We start from the raw sequence: 6,817 nt of genomic DNA, 5'->3' as shown, positions 1-6,817 counted from the left end.
TTAAGTACAAGAAGGGCAAGGAGAATGATGTGGCCGACGCACTTTCACGGCACCATACGCTGATCACCACCATGGACGCACGGATCCTCGGGTTTGAGCACATCAAGGACGCATATAACTTGGATCCGGACTTCGCCGATTGTTAACGGGAGCATGGTAAGGGGAACTATACCAAGTTCTTCATACATGACGGGTTCCTATTCAAGGAAAGGCACCTGTGCGTCCCAAATGGATAGATGAGAGAGTTGCTAATGAAGGAAGCACACAGAGGAGGGCTCACGGGTCACTTTGGCGTGGCCAAAACAATGGCCATCCTGAAGGAGCACTTTTATTGGCATAAGATGAAGCTCATGGTGGAAAACTTATGTGGGAGTTGAATTACGTGCAGGACAGCCTAGTCAACTACGCGTCCCTACGGTCTATACACACCACTTCCGATCGCATCTAGTCCTTGGGTTGATTTATCTATGGACTTTGTCCTTGGTCTACCACCATGCGACAAGAAGGACGCTATCTTCGTGGTAGTGTACCATTTTTCCAAGAAGGCCCATTTTATACCGTGCAACAAGACCAACGATGCCATGCACATCGCTAACCTGTTCTTCCGTGAAGTAGTGCGGCTACATGGCCTTACCCGCACCATTGTGTCCGATCGCGAGCCCAAATTGCTCGGCCATTTCTGGAGGACAATATGGATAAAACTTGGTATGCGGTTATTGTACTCGACCGCGTGTCATCCGCAAACAGACGGCCAAACCGAGGTCGTCAACTGCACCCTCAAAGCACCATTGCAGACCACCATAGGCAGTAACAGGAAGACTTGGGTTGAGTGCCTACCATTTGTGGAGTTCGCCTACAACCTTGCCACGCATTCGGCCACCAAGAAATCGCCATTCGAGATCGCTTACGGATTCAAGCCGCTGACTCCTATGGACATGTTACCGTTACCACCCGGTGAAGTAGTGAACCAAGATGGCGCGAGCAAGGACGAGCTCATTAAGAAGTTACATGCGGAAGTCAAGGCCAACATGGAGGGCGGACCGAACATTATGTGCGGACAACTAACCAGGGCCGTAAGACCATGGTTTTCAAGGAGGGCGACTGGGTTTGGTTGCACCTACGACCAGAGCGGTTTCCACAGAAGAGTAAGGACAAGCTGAGCCCCCGCGGAGATGGACCGTTCTGAGTCATTGAGAGGATCAACGACAACTCCTACCGCCTAGAAATTCCCGGTGAGTATTTAACTTCGACTTCATTCAATGTTTCTGACTTGGCCCCGTTTGATGTAGGTACCGAGGAAGATGTTTTGAGGGCAAAACCTTTCCAAGGGGGAGGGAATGATGGGACCCGGGACGATGGCTAGCATACGGGCACAGACGAGGACCGAAGAGCACAAGGAACCAAGGACGCGGCTACTTCCGGAACTAGACGGCCATCCACCCAAGCACCGAATTTGATGCCCGGAGCCACAACAAGTAGCCGGACAGCAGCAAGGACCGCAAGGAAGAAGTGTCTCATTTTTGTCCAAGCTATCGTCCAGGAACAAGAGAAGCTCGACCACGGACCCAACCGACCCGACGTACAGCCAACCGAGGCTCTACTAATGGTCTTCACCATCACACAAGGGTGAAGACCTCCAAGTCATTAGGGAAAGTAGTACTCTTTTTCCCACCTTGGGTTTCTCTCAATGGGTTTACCAAGGGGGTTTTAATGAGGCTATAATCCCTAGTGCATGGCCACGACCAAGGACCACTTCAGCCACGTGTCCATTCTATCCTTAGTTTAATTTCGCTTATGATCGTTGTCTTTTTAAACTATTTTTCTGGACGCTGCGTTTTAGTTTTACCCACGTGTTTAGGGTTTTGCGAGCTCCCTTATGTAAGCCACCCTATATAAAGGGCCTAGACCTTATCATGTAAAAGGAGACAATCATTAATAAAGAACAAAGTTATCTCTTTCCTCTCGTTTTCAGTGATTGAGACGAAACCCTAGAACCTTCACGAACCGGGTTCGTAAACTTCTAGCTTAGTCGTATCACAAGGAGAGCCATCCATCGTGTGTCGCTACTTCGTTCCATATCTATCCCCTGTGTGTTGAGAGATTAGCGAGTCGAGCATCTCCTCGCGAACCTCTTTTCATCCGTTCTTAACGTCCTTGGTGTCGTCTCCATCCCTATGTCGCTTTGTCCGCCGTTCCTCGTCCATTCACGTCCTGAGACGAACCGCATCTCCGATCCGCTCTGCTGGCTTGCTCCGTCCGTACGTCCGTGGTTCACGTCCGTAGTTCGGGGTCACATCACGTATTTTCCTTGTCTTTTGGTCCTTTTTGCTATAAAACCTGTAAAACCTTTTTGAAACCTAAAATACTTGAAAATAGACATTAAAGCATTGAAATCATACTAAATTATTCCTAAATGCATACTAAAACTATAGCTAAAATGGGTAAAATAATGATGTTATCAACTCCCCCGGACTTAGACTTTGCTTGTCCTCAAGCAAACAATCAAAGTAAATCATGGAAAAGAAGTTTTGAAATTAATGGGAATTCACTTATCTTTGGGGATATCGTCTTTGCACTCTTCTTCGCCTTGACATTAGGAACTTACATTTGTAATCGTCCATGAGAGTCATCAACGCTCCTTGATCCCATAATTTTTTAGGGTCTCCAAAATCTCCATTGTCATCTCATTACATAAATTAAAGCAAGAATAAAAAGTGAAATCTTACCAAGGGAAAATCGATCAGAGGCTGGCAGACTCTCTTCAAGCCAAGACTTTCTTCGTATGATTCCTTTCCTCTCTCTTTTCTTACTTCTTCTTCTTTTTAAATCAAAGGTGTAGGCGAATACTGGGGTCATCGGTAATTTACATACCCCTCGCTTCCAAGCTTTATGTGATGATTTGAATCAAGAGTTGAATAATGAGGTCACATGTAATTTGCCTACCCCTCTAAACTGATGAAAATCATCTCATCTTTTATTCTCTTTTTTTTTTTCTCTTTTTTTTTGTATTGAAGGGAAGAGAGAGGGGAACATACTTTTGAAGAAGTGCAATGTCTTGTGTGGCTTGAATGTAGAGATCTAGTCCAATATATACCAATTCCCAGGGCTTAATAATTAAGTCCGGTTTAGGTCCTATAAAAGTTAGAGACAACGTTAGATCATCTGAATATCCATCGAATAGGGACTTTGGGGATTTTTGAGGCGGTCACAGTCTTTCCAAACTTTGGTTCTGTTGTCAAGCGTAATCAAGAATCATAAGAGTGTTAATCCAAATCACGCAAAACGTTAGAGTAAGATCATAATCCCCTACTAGTTTTGACTCAATGAAAAAAAAATGTGACTCGATAAAAACGTCAAAATTATTGATGTAAAAAGTGGAAAAATGTCTCAAGTCAAAAAAATAGAAAGTAGCATTAGTATAGGATGGAACATCCTTCCCCCAGACTTAAATCACGCCATCCTCGGTGGGAAAAAAGAAAGAGTTGAGGATTAAAAATCATAAGGAAAAGGTGTAGGGTTTAAGAACAATGTCACCTTGATGGAATGATGTTGTGTCGAGTCTAGACGTTTAATGGTTGCCCAAAAATTGTATAGAAGTTCAGCTTTGGTATGAAAATGTGGTGACTAACCGTTTGTACTTCCTTCGGTTGCTTGACATCGAATATGAACTAGGCTAAGTTCATTCGAATTCTATTTGAAATATCTCTAAATGCATCCTCTTTGAAACAAAAACCTAAAACCATCAATAATAATGAGAAAATAAAAATAAGAAAAACATACCTAAATAAAAGAATGGTGATGGTTGGTGGTAGGATGGTGGTGGTTCGAAGTTGTCTCGCGGTACACAGATGAACGGTCGCGGACAGCAGCAGCAGGTACGGTGGTACTTGGTACGCAGGACATAGTATCGGCTATGGTTGGTATGGCTGGTGGGGACTCTCGGCATCGATCACATGGGGATTATGATTGATCCGTCGCCTTTGGCATTCTTCGGTCAAGGTGGTGCATGCCACTAGACATAGTGTGCATTGCCAATCCATGGATCTTCTTCTTCCTTCTCTTTGGCTTTTCTATTTTCTATTTTAAAAGTATTAAAAGTAAAAAAAAAAAAAATCCTAAAAATAAAAACTTACTAGACATGGGTTGCCTCCCAAGAAGCGCACTTGTTTAACGTCGTTGGCTCGATGTTAGTTGCTTTCTCAAGCAGGGTGAGGAGAGTGGGTTGTCCTTAGACAAGCTCTCTTGGATCTTTCTCCAATGTAGGCATCGGGTGGCTCCTTAAGTTCATCTTCTTCTCTTGTTTTGGCAATACAGTTTGCGGTTGGTAGCTCTGCTTCTCCCTTTGCTAGACCTTCTAGGTCTCGTGGTGTTGGAGCATAGAATGTGCTTATAGCAAAACAAACCTTTGTGAGGTTTACTCCTTCTTCTTCTAGGGAGTCCATAAGTGAGTTGTTGTTAAAGGTATCAGTTTCCATGGAAACATTTAGCTTGTTTCCCACGTCTTTTCGGATAAGACTTCTCCAAAACGTTTTTGTTCAAAATCGAGACCAAACATCTTCCTCTCAGCTTCATAGGCTCGGTTCTCAAGATTCCCCACACGTCTGCTTGTGTCTAGATCCTTGTTGATTAAAACTCCAGACTTGGACTCATGGTCCTTTGTTAAGTTCGAAACTTCATTGCCCAAGTCTCTAATGTTGATTGCAATGTCTTGAGCACTCTTGATATGTCTCTCTTGTTCTTCTTCAAGCTTATGGAACCTTCTCTCCATGGCTTCAGCATCTTTATACCTTTGATCCTCTATGCTTCTAACTCTAACATCAATGTCATCCATCTTCCTTGAAAGATCAGAATCGATTTTGTCAAGCTTCTCATGCAGCATCTTCATAGTCTCATCTTGAAGATCAGCTAACTGACTTATTAGGTTCAGCATATTTTCTTCTTCAGCTCTTTGTTGTGTAGACTCACAAAAATTGTCTTCAAATACTTGGTGAGGGAATCAAATTAAATCACACTCTCGGCGTGGATAGGGGCAGTTTAAATTGGTGTCGGCCCTTCTTGGGTAAGGCCTTTGAAAACGTGATGGACGGTGACTTGGGACAGGTTTCCAATCTTCATAGATATCATGTTGTGTTGGAGATGGTCGGGTCTAGGGTTACCTCGATAGAAAGTTTCCTCTTGGTGTTGAAATTGTCGAAAATTGTAGTTTTCGGGAACTTCTTCATTAGGGAACTGATATGTCATGCAACAGTAGAAGTCTTTGAGCTCTTCTTCTCCATCTTATTTAGTAGATGATAGATCATAAGACTCATCATTCTCTCTTGGCAAATATTCATAATGGTTCTCTTTAGCATTTTCTTCAAAATAAGCATCTCCTTCATCGGTTTGGTAGTCTTTTTCTCTAGTCCACTCCTTGGCCTTGTTAGGATCGGTTGGATACTCATGTGAGGCTCCAGGTTCTTCTTCAGCATCAGTAGGTTGATATAGTTGATCATCACTCCAATTATTGAATTCACCAGATTTGTTGAATAGGGCTTCTACTTTCCACTCTAAGCGGCTCTCGATGGTGTCAATGGTATAACCCATGTTGATAATCTTCGTTCCATGATCTTGTATATCTTCAAAAGTGTGTAAAACTTGGTTGTTGATGGCATTGATTTGTTCCTCCAAGCGTGTAACGTCCTTGGTTATTGTCTCGAGTTTAGCTCCAAATTCAATACTCATCATATCCAATTTTGCATTTAGAACTTTATCAGCCTCCTCGTGACTTGATATAAGTTCATCCATCATCTTCATGAGCTTATCTTCATCGTGAAAACTCCTTGAAGTGATTGGTTTGCGAGTCATATAAAAAGTTTTTGTTGACATCGACATTGATGACTTCTTGCGGATCAAGATACTGGTCCGTTGCAAAGCATGGTACGTCCGTGTGGTACGACATGTATGAATGGTCAGCTGGGCAGTAAGCTGGTCCCATAGGTGCTCGACCATCAGATGTTCGAGTGAAAGAATTGCGACAAGGTCGCCTAAGTGATAGTACAACTGATGGTCCTGATGGTCGAGAGTGACCATGGCGTGAACCGCGCGTCGAGTGAGCTTACGGACCAGATGGGTTTCCGTCCGTAGCTCGGTAATGTGACATGAGCTCAGCAATTGTAAGATTCTTAAAATCTCCTGGGAGAGCGTCGAGGTTTATCCTCAAGGTCTCCTGAAACAATGAAAAAACAAAAAGAAAAATTAAAAAGCAAGGTGTCCTAGACGTTACTCTAGATCCTAGACTCTTGTAAACAACAATATCTCCCCGACAACGGCGCCAAAAAGCTTGATGTGCGTGGTTTTTCACTTCAATCTTTTACCTTAAAAAGACCACACAACTGCTTCAAATGCACAGCTAATCGGTAGTAGTATTTAAGGATCGATCCCACAAAGAGAGTTTTTGTTTAGAGAATCCGTCGGAAGAGATGTAAGGCTCAAAATCAATAAAATGGGGGTTTTGGTTGTCACGGCTGTAAGTAAGCAATAAACGTAAATAAAAGGAAATAAAATAAATAAATAAAAAGCGTTGGGCATCAAGGGAAATCTCAGGGGATCAATGATCTATCTATCTAGGAAATTTTAGGATTAGTTTGTTTATCTAAAACTCGGACTACGAAACACGAATGAACCGTTAACTTATAGTTCACAAGCTAACCGTCTACGATCACTATACTCCGTTACTCAACTGTCGCAGGCAACGACGCATAGATCAAAGCATTTAAATTAGGTTTGATTCGAATCCATGAAATTCCATAGGTAAGGGGTATGTGCTTCCTATGACTCC

The sequence above is a fragment of the Camelina sativa genome, chromosome 13 (genome assembly GCF_000633955.1).
Source record: "Camelina sativa cultivar DH55 chromosome 13, Cs, whole genome shotgun sequence".
Taxonomy (NCBI): domain Eukaryota; kingdom Viridiplantae; phylum Streptophyta; class Magnoliopsida; order Brassicales; family Brassicaceae; genus Camelina; species Camelina sativa.
Note: the sequence above shows the minus strand (reverse complement) of the source record.